The 17,421-nt window shown below is 40.1% G+C and overlaps 1 long non-coding RNA gene across 5 annotated transcripts in view; it reads right to left on the reverse strand.

Moving 5' to 3' along the window:
• Positions 1 to 17,421, reverse strand: part of LOC131580817 (uncharacterized) — a 101,715-nt gene that overhangs the window by 3,806 nt on the left and 80,488 nt on the right. The window lies entirely within an intron of this gene.

Below are 17,421 nucleotides of genomic sequence, written 5' to 3' on the forward strand. Positions count from 1 at the left end.
AAGATAAGGTTGTTTTCATTAGCTGTTGAAAGTTTGGATAAAAACATTGTGGTATTTCATTTTTCTTGGGTTTTTTTTCCCCTTTCCTTTTTTTCTGGGTTGTTGGTTTTTTTTCTTGTTGTGTTTTGTTTTGTTTTGTGGGGTTTTTTTTGTTGTGGAGTTTTTTTGTTGGTGGTGGGGGTTTTTGTTTGGTTGGTTGGTTGGTTTGTTTTGTTTGTTGTGTTTTTTTTTTTCCACAAAGCTACTTTTGAAATAGTCTTTTGTTGGCATACACGCTGTTCCAACTTTTATCGTTGATAAAAACTACAATAACTAAGGGGCAAACCTTACAAAGTAGCTCATGAGTAAATGGAATTTAATGGGGTCAATTATCCCCTCATGCTTGTGTGTGGGTTTCATTTATATTAATGAGTCATAGACATGCTATGGAGCTGAAGAATAGGCTGTCACTGGCCCCTACACGCTGTTCTGTGTGTGCTGATTTAGGTTATTCAAGAGAACACATTCATTTCCAAATGCCTAACATGTCAGTGGCAGAAAATCCCACATTTGTCCATTATACCTGCAAGATACAGAAAGATTAAAAAAAAAAATAGGTTAAACGACTGAAATAGTGCAGATTCTGTTTGTGCTTTTTCCATAATGCAGAATCACATTACATGCATGTCTCACCATAAATATTTAATGATGTGGAAATGAATATGTAGAAGGCTGGGTTCTTCCCTCTAAGGGTTAAGTTCCATTTCTGCAAATTGGTTTGTGCCCTATTTCTGTTCCTGTGTCTCTGTGCATCTAGACATTTTCTTGGCATCTCTAACTCTTCTGAGGTTTCAGGAGATCTTTGGAGATTTGCTAGTAATTGACCTGTTTGGATTGCCCATGACTGGCATTTGCTAAAAGATAATACAGTCGTGCATTTTGTTGTTAAGTGCTGCTTGTGTTATTAACTGTGGCCAAACCAGAAGAAAGTCTCAGGAGACATCATTTTCCCTCAGACAACTTCATTTGCTTCTTACCGTAATCTCCATTATAAATGAAGCACTTCGGTCTCAGCTGAGGGGCGTCACATATTCCTTAACTTGTCAGCCGTGTTTGGCCAGTAATGAATACACCCACTTTGCTTTGTTTTTTTAAGATACTACTGTACACTAAGGGTAAACAATCAACATCACATCAAAGTCAGATGATTTAACCTTCTGCCACTTCTCTAACCACTAAAGAGTTCCTGCCGGGGCTAGCTGGGTATTGGAACATGTGTAAATGTTTTCTGAGAAAACAGAATTATCAAATAGAGGAAATCTGATGTTTTCTCCTTAGAAAACAGGAATAATTAATAAGATTAGATCTACCATATCCCAAAGGAGTCTGAATGAACCCCCTTTGTTTTATTTTTTTCATGTAACAGGAACAAATCTTGCCCCCATTTACAATAGCATAATTCTGGAGGAACCTTCAAGTTTAATTCTGCCATATTTTAAACTGGTACTGTCACAGTGTAACATATCTGCTTTCAGCAAAGTTCCTCATCTCTAGTACCATCTTTAGTAGCCAAGAAAATGAAAAATAGAGTCTGGAGACAATGAATTAACACTAGCCAGATAAGCATAGTGAATATACTTTGTGTAACACAAGAATTAAATACTGCTGATCTTTGCAAGTAGCAATGACAACTCAAATACAATGCCTTGGGGCTTGCAATAACCTGGAGGCTAATTAACTGCAGAAAGGGCTTTTTATATTACACTTTGTATTAAATAAATTCAGCACAAATCCATAGAGACCAATAAGCATTTTTAGGCAGTCTAGCTAAATTTTACCCCAAAAGTGATCAAGCTACACAGAATTCTGGCTTGTGAGATGTCTGAATAATGTCTTGTGCTCCAATAATTCAGGTGCTTAAGATGAAAATAAGTGCAAATAAGAGATGGAGATAGAGGAAGTCTTCTGTCAATATGATGTTCATGATTTTGTATATTTTTAAACATAGTACTAAATAGAAATATCTAGAAAATTTACATCTGGGTTTTTAAATACTGCCCTAAAATGTGTCATCATTTTAAAGGCATAAACTGATGTGATCTAGTGAATAAAAAAAGAAAAGAGAGAAGGTGCAGCTCAATTTCAAGGCTCATCCAAGTTCCCCACTCTCTCACCATCTCCCAGTGACCCCAGAGAAGGATTCCAGCAGGATACAAGCACAGTGCTGCAAGGCCAAGGGCTGGGCACAGCAGGGATATCAGCAGGGAACCTCTGAGGGGAAAATCAAGTCCTGTTTTGTTCCTAAAACATCTGATCACAGTCAATCACTGGGGTACCTCCAGATTTGCGTGCAGTAAATACAGCACCAACCAAGCCACTTAAAAATACACACTAGGAGTAAATGATTTCTGTTTTGGTCTCAAGGAAATATTCCATTTCTCTTTGTAAATGTCTTTGTCTTGTTCTCATCCTCTCCCACACACACTCAAGAAGACTAGAAGCAGAAATAAGGCAGAGACCATATCTAATTTCCATACTTGGCTTTAAAATAAGACATTGTTCCTTTTCCATTTCCAAGCTAGCAGGTATGTGAATCAGAACTGGTGAGCTAAGTTTTAAGTTATTATAGTGGAATAAGCATTCTTTTTGAACATTTCTAATGCAGTTATAATACATTGAACACGTCAAGGGGAAGCAAGTAGAATCTGGCTTGAATCTTTTTAGAACCTTCAGGTTAAAGAAGTTTCCCAGTACTTCTCTCTATTAAAACAGTAAAATTCCTTAAAAGAAAAGCTATCTCCTTCCAGAGAAGGTGTCAGGTATGTTCACTACTATCTGGTACAGCCTCTGTCTTGAGAGATCTGAAATGTCAATAGGAGTAGCTCAAGCACATCAGCATAATCTTTGCAAGACAGAGCAGGATAAAGCAAAAAGAAAGCCAGATTTCCAAATCCCAAATTTGGAAGAAGAGTAGTAGACACTGGTGGAGTTCACAAAATTATAAAAAATTAAGCAACCTATCCCTCATATAGAATCTTTCACAGAGACACTGGCACTCCCTTTTGTAAAAATGAAATTAAGCCACCAATACAAGTTCGCATTTAGGACCTTCACAGAATAACTGCAGAAATTTATGCTGGGAGTAGTTTAGAGAAACCTTATCTCTCCTCAAGTTATAACCCCACTAATAAACATCCTCCTGCATCAGGAGGGCTTTGTCCACAAATTAACACATGAGCTGTTTGCCATCAGCCAGCCTCAGCTTCTCACAAATGGAGGCAGGCTGCTTTCGCCCTTCATTCTCCCAGGATTTCTTAGATATTATGGCTGATGTGATCAAGTGAATAAAAAAGGAAAAGAGAGAAGGCACAGCTTAATTTCAAGGCTCATCCAAGTTCCCCAAACTTGGGGCAAAATTGTCATGTTTTAATTTCCATACAGTACCAGGAAAGTAACAAGGATTTATATGTAGCTCCCCCTTTTTAACCACAGGTGTTTGGGGTTTTTTTTAAGATTTGCAGAAGTTTCTCAGAGTCAGGGTTAAGATAAATGCACTGGTCCCTGGAATTCCTGTGTTATGTACTGTTTGCACTGTTGCTCTGTCTTGACAGAGGGGTCATCATGGCATCTCCCTGCTGACAGCATCCTGCATGTCACCTCTGGCAAGGTTTTGGTTGAGGCTGCTGGACAAAAACCAACAGATAAAACCATGATTCCCAGCTTTGGTTGTTTGGTGGTTTTTTGTTTTTTAAAGATCTGAATCTCATAAATAAATTTATGGCTTTCCAAAAAAAAGAAAAGGACGAGAGTTTCTCCTGTAGTCAAGAACCTTCCTTAATGAGATCCAGACAGATTTACATTTTTCAAAAGCACAAGACTTTAGGGTTTTTCCATGTAAATCAACTCCTGCATAAATTACATTTGTAAGACCCATTGGCTCCAATCAAAATGTATTTAAGAGTCTGTCTGGCTGAGTTATGAAAGGTCCAGGTAGGAGGAAGTGGAAAAACGGACAAGCTATAGGATATCCATTAGTAAGATGACTAATATTACTGCAAACCTGTCATTTCTTTGGTTTCTTTCATGGAGATTTAAAGATAATTGTAGCAAGTGTTCAGGAAGAAAAACTAAAACAGAGACAAATCCTGCGAAGAGAAGTCTTTACATTTACAAATGCTCAATATTTCTTCTGGCTTATTGTAAATTATTACTTTTCAATATTAAATATCAATATTCAATCAATATTTTCAATATTAAAGATTTTCATTGGTTCATTGGAGACATGGTAAAGATTAGTAATAAGCTAACTTTCATGGAAAAGAATTTATAGCTTGCAGTCTCAAAAAAATCTGCAGTTTGGCTTCTGTGAGTAAAAATGATGTAATGTAGCAAAGTCCTGACTACGAAGAAATAGTTTTTTTAATCACAGACAAATAAGATTAATGCTCTATCCCATGGTGTGCTGAAAGGGATATCTTGCGTGGTTAAAAAATGTATTTTAAAACCATCTAATTTCCTTGGGTTTTCCTATGTTTTACCTTTCTTTTTACATAAATGTTTCCTGTTCCAATATTTTTTTTTTTCTTGTCACTTAGCTTGCATTTTCCTCAGCTTCAGTAATGAAAATAAATTTGTTAAATTCACTTTTCTAAATGCCAACTTCTCTTTCAGATTTCCACTCAGTTAGCAGTAACACTGAACTCAGGGCTGGAAAACAGGACATTTAGGACAATATCATATAGGATTTTTCTTCTAATTGATGGAAATATTTCTAGTGCTTTTTGTTTCTCAAAATCTTGGTAAATTTTACCTCTGAATTGATCTGGCAAACTTGTACAAAATGAACTTATAGAAAAACAGGAGCTCTTTCAGGGCAATGTTTCATTTCAGTACATTTTCACATTTTGCTGGTTTGGACAAATAATCATCATTTAAGGCAGTTAATAACAGATCTGTAGGCAAGGGAAGGGATCTGTGTAAAGAACTTCCCTCACTGGTTGCTGTACCTTTCCCCCAGCTTTTGAAAAACTTTTACAACAAATTTCAACCCAAAATCCAATTCCAAAGCAAATACCAAAAGGCTTAATTAATCACTTTGGTTTGCTTTGTATGTGTGTTCTGTTTTAAGACGGTTGTTTTCCATATGGCCGCAAACACCAGGGCCTTTTGCAAGTTGTGAACATCAGGAAATCTGCAGAAATTAAAACTGTATATCCAATTTTAATTTTTCATATTTTTCATCCGTGATTTCCGGCCCAGAAGGTTTAAATAGGCTCATGAAAGCATTAGGGTGTCAGCTTTCTTCTGTGATTCACCAGGTTTGGACATCAGAGAGCTCCTAAGTCAAGAGATTCAGATAGAAAATACTACTGGATAAGCTGTTATAAATGAGACTTCACAGTGACATATTGGAGACTCATATGTTGTAAACTGGAAAGAGTAGGAGGGGATTCGGCATATAGCAGAAAAATGCATGCTTGTATGAGGAGAAACTCCAAAGCTTTTCAAGTTAGTTTTATCTGTACATGCCAAGAGGCATCAGGCCAGGCAATCTACACTTACTAATTTTCACCCCATTAAAAAAAAAGAGAAGGAAAGGAAAAAGGGCCATACAGTTTTCTTTGGCGGCCTACAGCACTTATGCGGATGTAAGATGCTATTCGTGAATAACTGTTTCAATTTTAACAAAAGGAGTTCCTTCCCATAAGAGAATATTGTACTGGTGACCTCCTGCTAGAGCTTTTCTGTTTCATCCCAGACATGGAGCAGTCGTGCTGTGCCACAGCCAGGCTGCACCCAGGGTGACACTGGCTCACAAACACACTCCTGCTCATTTCCTGCTTGCTTCCAGAGCCATTCTGCCTGATGTCATCAGCATTTTGTAATCAGAGCCATCTCTTTTGGTTACTTAAAGGAGAATTTCATCCCCAAAGCCCCACACTGATGTTCTCTGTACATCCACAGCTGTCGTGCCACCAGCTCCACTCAGAGCAGTGACTACTGATGCAAAAAGCAGGCAATTCCTACCCCCCCAACAGAGTGACCAGGACAACAAGAAAGGTCCCTTGACTATATTACCTTATGGCAAATTCAGAGACTCTGAGCCTCTCTCATGTTCACAAGACCTAACTACTTCCCCATAACTGTCACAACCTCTTTAGCACTTGGAGAAAATTAAACTAAATGCAATATGCCAACATCAAATACTCAAAAACAATTTTTAGTTTAATTACTGTAGACATAGAAAAAGGAGTTCCTTAAGGAAGTCTGTCAACTAAGAGCTGTATATAACTCTTGAGGAATTCCTTAGTGATTTTCCTAGTTAAACAGATTTCCTTTAAAATACACTTGTTTGCTGCACAGGGTAGAATTATTGTAAAATCAAAGACTTATTTTTCAAAAGTCTGATCTGACATGTGATGATAACAGAGCAGATAGTAAATACACATCCCTTAGTTTGTCATATTGATCTGTGAAACATGACTGGGCATTGCAGAGCCAGTGTTTGTATCTGCTGAGAAAAGGGCCAGGATAAAGTGTTAACTGCTGGAGTTAAAGCTCTTTCTCTCATTGATTTCAGTAAGCATTTTTCCAGATCCAAAGCCTTTCTATTAAGTTCAGTGCGCTTTCAGTCAGGGCTGTGATATCCATTGAAGCCAAAGAACAGCAAAGCTTGTCTGATCTATTTGAGACTCTGGTTTCAGTTAAACAACCCAGTGGAGCCTTCTCTGAATTAGCATTGCAGAATATGTGCCAGCAGAGAGGGGACTACTCAGCTGAGAGTTGTCTGAGTGTGCTCCAGAACAAGGAATCCAACAGACCGTGCAAGCTGCATGTCACCCTAATTTTGAGCTATTACAAAGTAAAGCAACTTTCCAATCTTTCATTTCTTGGCAGACTTAGATCAATTTATTTCTTTTTAGATTTAAATTCCCATTATTTATTTCTGAGTTTCTATATTAAAATGAAAAAAAAAAACATTACCTGATTTAGAGCTTAATTTTTTTAAGACTGGATTTATTTCTATTGAGTGACAACTCCAATCTGCACATATGTGAGCATTAGCAGAGGATCTGGGAAGAGACATCCAGAGAGATGAATTCAGAGGTGATAGTGTAACATTAACTGGGGAAAAGGACCCACACAGACTCTGTGTTAAGGGAAATCAAAAAAAGAAACAGCAGAAAAGTAGTTACATGAATGGTATGTAACACCTAATCTAAAGTATCTAAATCTTTCCTTCAGCACACACAAAACTTTTGCTAGTTTCTTTTTCAGTTACTAAATACACACATTATCTGAAGTTAGAAGTTACTGTGCAGGGCTTTAAAACCTTACTAAAATCTTAAAAATAGGCTTTATAGTAAAAATACTTAATAATTTGCACTACCTACACCAGCTCTTCCCTTCCTACTACATTCATCACATTTTCTCCCGTGAAGAATATCATGAATGTATGTTGGCCACAGAAATACATTTGCTGTATTTATACCAGAATAACAGTACTTAATTACCTTCTTACTACTTCAGCTCTATATCACATACACAGGTATGTTTGCTCAGCAAGTCAGCTTCTGAAATACAGAAATTTACTTATTTCCACAGCTGTGAAAAAATTTCTGAAATACAGAAAATTTCAGTGGCTCCTTCATTCAATCACTTATTTAAAAAAAAATAAAAAATCTTGGGATTAATGAAATCCAGGGATAGAGAAAAGATTAACCTAGAAAAGGAAAACAGGCAAGTAAATAAATCTGAGCTTCATTGTCACTTCCCACTTGAGCAGAGGATTCCTACAAGGGCCTGGCCACAGTGCGCGGGCTCTCGCAGGTGGGACGGGGGTGGCCATGGATCCCCAGCGGGCACAGCAGCCCCTCTGACATTAGCCAGGGCCACGGTGCAGTGGTTCCAAGGAGGAGGAAGATGCCACAGAACCGCATTTTCCTCTCTGCTTTCGTGCAGTTACGGCACGGAGCGCAGGAGTCAGAGATGCCATGGCACCGTAATGGAAATAAATGACTCTGCAGAGCCAGCAGCAGGAGGTGGGAGTGGGAAGCATCCTCATCCCAGCCCCAGCAGCCACGTAAATCTGTCCCTGTCAGGAGAGCTCCGGGAGGCGCTCGGCACCCGCCGCTCCCCAGGAGTCAGTGAGAGTTCAGGTGCTCACTGTGTCATCAGGCCTGACCTTCAGATGCGACACGGCCAGCACGTTTGTTTTCCCACAGCAGTGATTGCTTCAGTCAATTATTATTGCCCATCCTGGAGTGCAAACACATAAGAACTTGATTTACAGTGCAAAATATACATCCTGAATTTACTTCCTCTTTTGTTTTTGGTCTGCCGTAGCATCTCCAGTTTAAAGAGATGACAGAAAATTACTTCATAGGTAAATAATCTACATATGGGGAAGGATAAATATCAGTCATTCAGGGCATCCTGAGATGAGCGCACCATTATAACATTGGATGTGATGTGTCAGATGTGACAATATATTTAAAGGGTTTTGCATTTTGTTTTAAAAGTGCTCTTTTTTTCCTGCACCTACCTGAAAAAAATCATTAGCAAATTTGTTGATTTGGCAATCTAACCATTCCATCCAGTTTAGCCCAGATTTAAGGTTGTACATTCGGTTCTTTAAGCAATGTTTAGGTATTACCAATATACTGAAAGATAGATGAGACAGCCTCATGGTAATACAGCTTTTAACCTCTCCTCTCCTCTACCATGACGGGGAAGAATTACAGTAAATGATGGTTACCTTGTCTGCAGTATGGACAATTGATTTGACCTCACTGCATCTGATGCTCTAATGGACTTCGTGGCTGAATCCCTGGAGATATAAAATATGTCCAAGTGAATTGGGGCAGGTTAAAGAACGGACCTGCTTTTCATGGCTGGCTCAAGCTGTAATAGATCTCCTGGTTGTTCTGAGAAGAAGATTAAAAATGATCAATATCCAAATCATTAAAAGAAAAGTGGTGGCTTCTGTAAATCTACCTTAGCTATATTTTTTCCCCTGCTGAATGCTGGGAGGGAGTCTGTGTTGGTGACATGAGTTTCTATAACAAATGTTTGCATTTGTTCACTTTCTTGTAGCATGGTCCCTCTTATATTAAGAATCAGACACTCAGGTGGCCTGAATCAGCATTGTTTTCCTGAAGTCATGCTTGTTTACACTATGAGGAATCTGCTTTTATGTTTATTTAAGATAGATAAAATGCCAATACTATTATATTTCTTTAGTTAATATAGATAAAATGTCAATACTATTGTATTTCTAGGACCAGCAAATAAAGCCAAGGACAGATTTCAGAGAATGATGGCAACTATGATAACTGAATGTCCTTACAGCTCTGCTAGCCACAAATAAAAGTCCAAAAATAAAGGTCTACTTTAAGGAGAGGAAAAGAAAAAGATTTGCCTTGGCTGCCCTGAGCCCTTCATTTGGCAAAGTGTAATTCAACATCTTGTTTATCCCTGCATACCCTCTCTCTTAACAAGTATGTTTGTGCTCTTTTCCCAGCAGCCTTACAAGAGCTTGTAACATCCCACAACTCAAGAAACCTTCCTCCCTGCATACAATGTTCCAGGCAACTTCAGTGGGATTATATACACTTATATTTCCTTCACTTCCCAGAAAAGCCAAGCCTTAAGAAGACATTTGTACAACTGTTCCATAGCTGGCACACATACATTAGAAAATTATTTACTACACTTGAAATCCAAGAGAGCCCCAATCTTTAACCAGCAAAGGCTGACACTGTTGGGATCTGATTTCTTTTAATGACAGAAATAACAGGTAATCCCAAAGCCTGTATTTGAAGATGCAGTCTCTTTTCCTAGTTTTGAGAAATTTAAGGGTACAAGAATTGGATTGACCTAGCTAGCTCCGTTCCATTAAATTGAGTGAATGTGAAAAATATTCAATTATGAAGAAATAGGTTTCAACCTATTGAAAAAGTTTCATTTTTGATCCCATTGTTTAACAATATTTACCTTTTGTTTTTCACACATTGTTTGTTTAAAAATATGTAACACCAGCCTCTGTAAGGAATGTTTATCTACATGTATCATGATGCATGAAGAAAAGCAAAGGCACTTTACAAGCTCTTTGCTTCTCTCTGGGGCTGTCTGTGCCCTGTGGCCTGGGCTGAGCTGAATGCCTCACATCCATGGGGAGAAGAGGGAACAACTGCTGACCCTTGGATCCAGCTATTCTTGTAGCTGGAAATATTGTCAGGGGCTGCAAGCATCAAGCTGTCAAAAAGGCCAAAGTTGAGCACTACATTATTGGAGTAGGTGACACTTTATTCTTATTCTGCAACAATTCTAACAACTTCGAGTTCCTCACTGTCCCTTTATGAACACAGATGTCATTTTGATGGGGGGATAGCCAAAATTACAAGAAGCTGACCTGTCAGTGAACTCAGGAGCAGGTGAGGCCTGTCAGCTTCTAATTTGAAACTGGTGTCAGTCCTGAGGAATGACTGGTATAATCACATTTGTAACTGATCCCCTATAAACTCTGCAAACATTCACAGTGTGCCTGTTATGAGTAATATGAAATTGAAAATTTGTGTTTATGACACCAGACACCCAGAGAATCGAGGAGATTTCAGTAACAGGATCGGCTCTGTGTCTTCCAGAGCAGAACATCAAACTGCTCCAGTCACAGCCAAATGGCTCTGTGCTTATGTTACAATAGGCATTGTATTTATTTTGAAGACAAACTTTTGTAACTAGGTGTAAAGTGAGGACCTAAGAACTAATTTCTAGTTGAAGTTATTCCTTTTAAAATTTCTTGCATTCAAGTCCAGCCCTTAAGATGTTTATGATTTTTAAGCTGATGTTTGGGACCTGACAAATCACATACATACTTGAATCTCAAATTTTCTGAATAACTGAAGGGAAGACTCTGTGTAAATCTTCTCTCTTGGACACATAAATTACCAGCTGCATGAATACTGCCATTAAGACATGCAGACAAGTGTAAGGGGTGGGGACAGGGCAGGATGCCCGAAAGAGGTGGAGTCACAGAGAAAACAAGACATTTGTTCACTGAGTAATTTATTGTTAATCTATCTTCACTGTAGCTGAGCAAGAATGAACACCACAAGTTAGGCTGACAAACACCCTTGCTTTTCTGGCATCAGGAAACTTTTTTTTCTGCAAACTAGGCCTTTTCTTCCTGGTTCTTTGATACATTATCTGTAGTTTTTTTATTAGGAAAAGTCAAAATTGCAATATGTGAGGTTAGTTTTGAATTTAAAACAAATTCAAGTACAAACTTGAACCCCAACCTAATTAACAAAAGATGGGTTCTTCTGCAAGTAGTCTTTTTGGGGATGATGACAGCCCCAAACCCAAGAGGAAGACTAGGGTGCAAACTCACATTAACTTTGAGTGTATGAGAAAATGTAGGAGCATTTTGTATTGCTGCTACCTGAATCTCAGGAGCTCATCCTGTGAAGCTTTAAAACACACCAGAAATAGCCCATAATACTTCTGAATCTTGAAACCTTACCGACCATTCTCCACCACCCAAAAACTCACCTTGGAGCATTAGCCTTGAATCCTGAGGCAGGGACTACAAGCTGTGCACACGGCCACTGATGCGGTCACCTCTGGACACATAACAAAACAGCTCACTTTAGATCTAATGTACAGCACAATTTTTGGGGTGTTTGGATAGGGCACATAAAACCTTGATAAAAATGCCATCTGTTCAGATCTTTCCTAGAACCCAGTGAAATACGTTTTTGTTTTCCTCCTACTTCAATGGTTATAATTTAACATATGGTTTAAATAGAAGAAATGAGGACAGTTTGGGCTTTTTGGTGTTTAGGTTTTTTTAAAACCAGTCAGAATTTCTGTACATTAGCTTCAGAGAGTTTTCCACAATGAGCAGAAAAGCAAGTGGGGAGAGGGAGAAAAAAACCAAAGCAACAAACCAACTAGGTTCCCTTCTGAAAGGAAAGGTAGGAATTGGAAGAACAGGACAAAAACCTTTGCTGAGTTCAGAGTAGACCCTGATCTTGAGCCTATTCCCCCCACACAGAAAGGAGCTACAGAGCACATCTGTTTTCATGACATAGCTGACAATATTGTGAGCACTTGGGTCCTGCACTTTCCCCTGACCTCACAGCACCACTTTCTGTTAATACAATTACTTTCAGGGCATCCTTGGTTCCCACCAGCTTCAGTTTTGAAATTAAACAAAATTAGTCCTTTCAAGGCAATTTTGGAATGCACAGGAGCACTTGAAATCACACAAGATTTAAGTGGAGAAAAATGAGATTATAAATAGATATCCCCATTTTTAGGCCTATTCATCTGTGTTTCATTGGGATAGAAAGAAATAAGGAAGGCTGCATAAATAGAAAGAGCTGAAGCCTTTGAGTTTGCCTCCATGTCAGGCTGAGCAGAGTAGCATTACCCGTTGTCTCATTGCATGGGAGGTACCTGTGCACAGGTCATTCCTGTGACTGACTTAGAAGTGTGACTAGTCCTATCTCACCCAGCTGCTCTAAATTCTGGCCTAGGATGTCTTCTCCCTGACCCATTGAACTTACAATTAGCTCTACAAAATGGATTGGCAGAGTATACTGAGACCACAACACAAAGACTTAGAAATTATACTGCAAAGCAGGTCCGCACCCTTGCCCTGCTTGATTCCCTGTGGGGCTCAGTGACGGTTATTTCACAGCTCACTGCCCTTTGCTGGCTACAGGGCGCCCACACGCAAATGCCTCAGTCATGGAAGAATTCCTTTTTTGCCAAATACAGAAGGACCACCCCATCTGGGAAACCTTCCTCTCAAAATCAATCCATTTAAAAGGTATGTTGAAATTTTTGTGACTCAGAGTTTTCCTTAAAAAAAAAGAAGAAGCATGTTTCTGTCAAAATCTGTAATCAACTCGATCTGAAATAGCAAGGTTTCCCCTGCTGCATGGCAATGTGTGTGCAGCCCCAGGGAATGCATCAGCACCAATGCAGTGACCCAGTGAAAATCCTGGAAGCAGGCAGACAGCATGAAAGTCATGTATGAAGGAATGTTTGTCTATACTGCTGAGGTGAATTACAGAACTGTCCAGAAACATTTGCAAGGTGATGGCCTAGGAAAGCCATGTGGGCATTATACCTCGGACAGGGGGTATTATGCCAGTAACAGAACTAGTGGCTGTATCTCACCCACTGGAGCTCTTCTTAAATCACCCCCTTATCTTCTTAAATCCCCAGGAGCCAGAGCTGCAGAGCCAGATGCCCTTGGCACCTAGCCTTTCCCATTTCCTCTCAGTGGCAAAAGTCTGCAGAACGATGACATGGATTTACTCGAAGGAGGCAGTGTGGAAGCAGATCGTCACACGTGTGACAGAGCTGGAGGCATCTCGCTGTAATTAATCAGTAGTGAAACAAGGAGTTATTTATGTTGCACATCTAATGAGCAAGAATTAGTCATGGTTCTGATTCTTGGGCAGCTATTCGTTCAGCTTATCTAATATTTGAAAGGAAACTGCACTGAATGTTTTCTAATTCAAAGAGGCTGGGTAAAACAAGAACTGACTTCTGCCTTTGACTAAACATTAGGAAACTTGTTTCCATGTTCGGAAGTGTCTAGATGTATTTTTCCATATTCTTTCTTTCTTTGAGTTTTCCTGACTTCAGTCAGGAGGTGAAGTGCCAGAAATACCCAGAGACACCCTACCAAACCAGACGGCTCCCCTGCGGGCGTTGCAGCACGATGGGTATTTTTCCAAACCACCCCTGAACTCTGAACCTTCAAATTATTTACAGATCCCTTCCATGCAGAGACGAAACCACATCCCTGCCTGACTTTTGCAAGCAGAAGTGTGGTGGAAGGCCTGGATCAGCAGAGCTCTTCTGCACAGTCCAGCTGCTTTACAAATGCAGCTCAAGTGACTAAAGGCTGCTGTGGTTTCAGCTGCCTTCTGGAGCTGGGAATGGAGGAGTTGTCAGACTCTGTTTGCGCTGGATGCTGCTAATGACTGTGGAGCTAAGCATAAACAGGGCACCCATTAACTCTGCAACTGCCCAAAGAAAACCTTCTCCTTGTTTGCTCAGGTTAGAGCCTGAGCAAAGCTTAACTAGCCAAAGAACTAGGAGACACTAAATTTCCAATTACAAGCACTATCTGGTTTGATGGTATTTTTTGTAAGACACTAAAGCCACCTGTCTGTGGTGATAAGCTGGTTTTTAGTATGAAATATAACAGTTGTATTGTACACGGCTGCTCTGTACAGCGCAATTTACAGAGCTGCTCTGGTGACCGCTGTCCCTGACCAGGTGCCCTTTATAACGGGACTTCGTAGCACATCAACATTTTCATGATTCTAGGAGAGTGGAGAAAGAAATATTTCCATAGCAGAAAATTTCTTTTAGGTAACTATTATTGAAGTGTGTATGAGATTGGATGTCAAAACATTTTATTGTTAGCAGGTGGGAATTACACTGACTGACAGCAGCAGTTTAACATCTGAGATGCAGCAGATGTACTTTGCTATTTTACTTGTTTGTCTATTAACATTTCGAAGCAATAAAGCCTGCACTTAGAAATGCACACCGGGCCCCTGCCTCCCACTTTTAGTGCCTTTCTCAGGTTGGTATAAGTGGAATGAGTGATAAAAGATTAAGAAATAATGCTTTAACTTTGTCTTTCTGCATAGTGTCACAGTATCCTGATGGATTAGCAGCATGAGCAATGTGCCTAAATTGTTAAAATGAAGTAAAAATGGGATTTAATTCCCAGCTGAAGTGAAGACGAGCCCCAGACTGGGCTGTTTCCCATGGCTTGGGCCCGGCTGTGGCTCTGTAATGACGGAGGCCGCAGTTCCGGCGCTGGCCGCGAGGTGGCGGCCGAGGCGGTGCCATGGCCCCGGGCCCGGGGCTCGCTGCTGCCGGGAGCGCTTCGGGATAAACAATCAATTCCCTGATTCCCAGCCCGCGATGTCCTCCTGCTGCTGCTGCTGCTTCCAGAGGCTGCCAACAGCTCTACTGCTCCTTGGATCCTCTGCTCTACTGGCCGGAGAAAACCATTCCCCCAGCGTTCACCACGAGCGCGTTATCTTCTTGAAAACATTACTTGCTTATCACACAGCCACCCTGAAAAATCCCCAAACCTTTTGACTTGAACCTTTGCCACCCACGCGTGCGGCCGCTTACCAAAGTCTCTCAGATGCCCTACTCAGAAGGGGGAGTCTGTGACACCCTCTGCCTTAGGCTGTGATGACATCTCCAGCCACATTTAGGTTTTCCGCATTTATTTTATCTCTGTTCTTTCTTTTAATCCCGCTAAACTACTTCTTCTGTGTTTTTGTAGCTTGCTTCAGCATAGAGACTGCAGCTGTAAACCAGCATGTTTGAAAGGCACAGAAGCATTTAGGACAAGAACCTGCGCTGGATGTGTTTGTCAGATTGTCAGTGTGCACAGAGCTTTGCCAAGGAAGTGATGCTGTTGACACAGCATTAATGGCTCTTGCTTCCTGTCTGTTCACATTATTAACCCTTGTAGCTGTGTAATACATGTGTGCCAAAGTCAGAAAAAGTGGCTTAAATGCCTGTCAGAGGTGCTGAGGTGGTTGAGCCCGTCTCAATTTGTGTTTCCACAGCAGCTTGCTGTGGTGGGACTCCCTCTTTCCAGAACAAAAGCATGTTTTTTACTCCAGCACCAACATTCAAGATGTTCTTAACGATCTTTTAGATCTAGTCTCAGTTGCCATTCTAAAATAACAGTCTAAATTTGGACCTATTTGGGTCAAAATGGTTTAAGGATAATATGGGGGTCCTAGGCTTCTGCCTGTGGCTCCAGCACTACAAAAAGCAATGACAGTGCTCATGTCAAGATGCACTGGCAATGAGAGCAGCTCAGGACTGCAGTGAGCCCTGGATTCAGAATATCGAGGCTCTGAACAGCATTATAAAATACTAGCAGAGAAGATGGGCATAAAAAGGAAAGGAAATAGAAAAAAGAAGAGGAGAAGGTATGGAGAAACAAAAATAGTTGAGAATTTATAGGGGAGTTGAAAGGTACTGATCTGTATTTCTTGAGCCTATTCATGTGTGTGTACAAGGGCATGCATGTGCATGTTACCCCAGCCCATGACCACAGGAATTGCTGCCAGATAACAAATAAGAAAAGGAAATGTAGGAGAAGATGAGGAATAGAAGAGGAAAGTGGTTTAGAATAAGGAAGCCTGGTATTTTTTGTCTTTGAAGACTGGACTTGCATAAAGTCTTACACATGGAAGAATTGATTGTTTTGAAAATAAATGCAAAGATTCACTCCTGGGTAGAGCTATTTCAAAGCAGTAAAACAGCAGGTTCTAAAAATGTTTTTGAACAGTAATAGTGAAAAAGTCTTAATGGTAGCACAAATAAGGTAGCATTAATGACTTCACTCCTTGCTGGTAAAATACTGCCGTGCTTTTTAAGTCAAAGTTTCAAACTGTTTTTGTTTGTTTTCTAGGAGTTCATATCCCTTTTTTACTTGCTTTTAATTGAATGGGATTTTGGTTCTGTCTGTCGTTTTGAAATAACCTGGAAAAGAGGGAAAGGCCCCTGTGAGAAATGAATTTAACAACTGAATGCTGTCCCTGAGAAACCAGAGCAGTTCCTTTGTGCCAGGAGGGACCAGAAAAGTATGAGGAGAGTGAGAAGGGAGGGTCTGTATGCTGCTCACAGGCTCAGCCAGCTCCATTTATTGGCTATCAGCAAAATTTTTTAAAATGTTCTGAAATTTTAGAGATCTGAAAGAGGCTTATCCACAAGTGCCATGAGGAGTTCTGGGTAGTGGAAGATGTTAGCTGTCCCTTATTTCAAAGGAAATGCTATCACCTAGTATAAATTTGACATCAATGCCAAGCAGTCAGGTTCTGGTTTATCTCCACAGTTCTGTCCAGGTTTCCTCTTAGAAAAATGGAAACAAAATCCTGTACTTGGAGTACTGTTCACACACATGAAGTTTCAGTTTAAATGAATTAAAATCACCAGCGGCACTGTTCAATACTAGTAAGGCTCTGCCTCAGTTGCCAGGAAGCCTTATTTTATGTCATGGGGAACTTTGGGGTATATTTTATTGGTTTCTCTGGTGAAAAGGTGTCCTAGACCCAGTCTCCAGGAGTACAAAAGTTACCCTGCTTGCTCCCAAGGACAAACCCTAGAGAAATAGGCCACTCATTCAGATATCTGTTGTATCCATATCCAGCAGATTGTTTCCTAACCAGGAGATACCAGTTTTGGAAGAACTTGATTTCAGGATTCGAAGCAGTTCCACCGACCACTTGGGCTTGACCTTCAAATGCCTTAGATAGATACAGCCCTTGAAAACTGCCTCTGCACCCTGGGAAATTTTTGGGGAAAAAAAATAGCCACCCAGGGGGTATAGTCTTAACTATGTTGCTGAGTCAAGGAATTGCAGTGCTCTAA

This window comes from Poecile atricapillus, chromosome 7, assembly GCF_030490865.1.
Source record: "Poecile atricapillus isolate bPoeAtr1 chromosome 7, bPoeAtr1.hap1, whole genome shotgun sequence".
In the NCBI taxonomy this organism is placed as follows: domain Eukaryota; kingdom Metazoa; phylum Chordata; class Aves; order Passeriformes; family Paridae; genus Poecile; species Poecile atricapillus.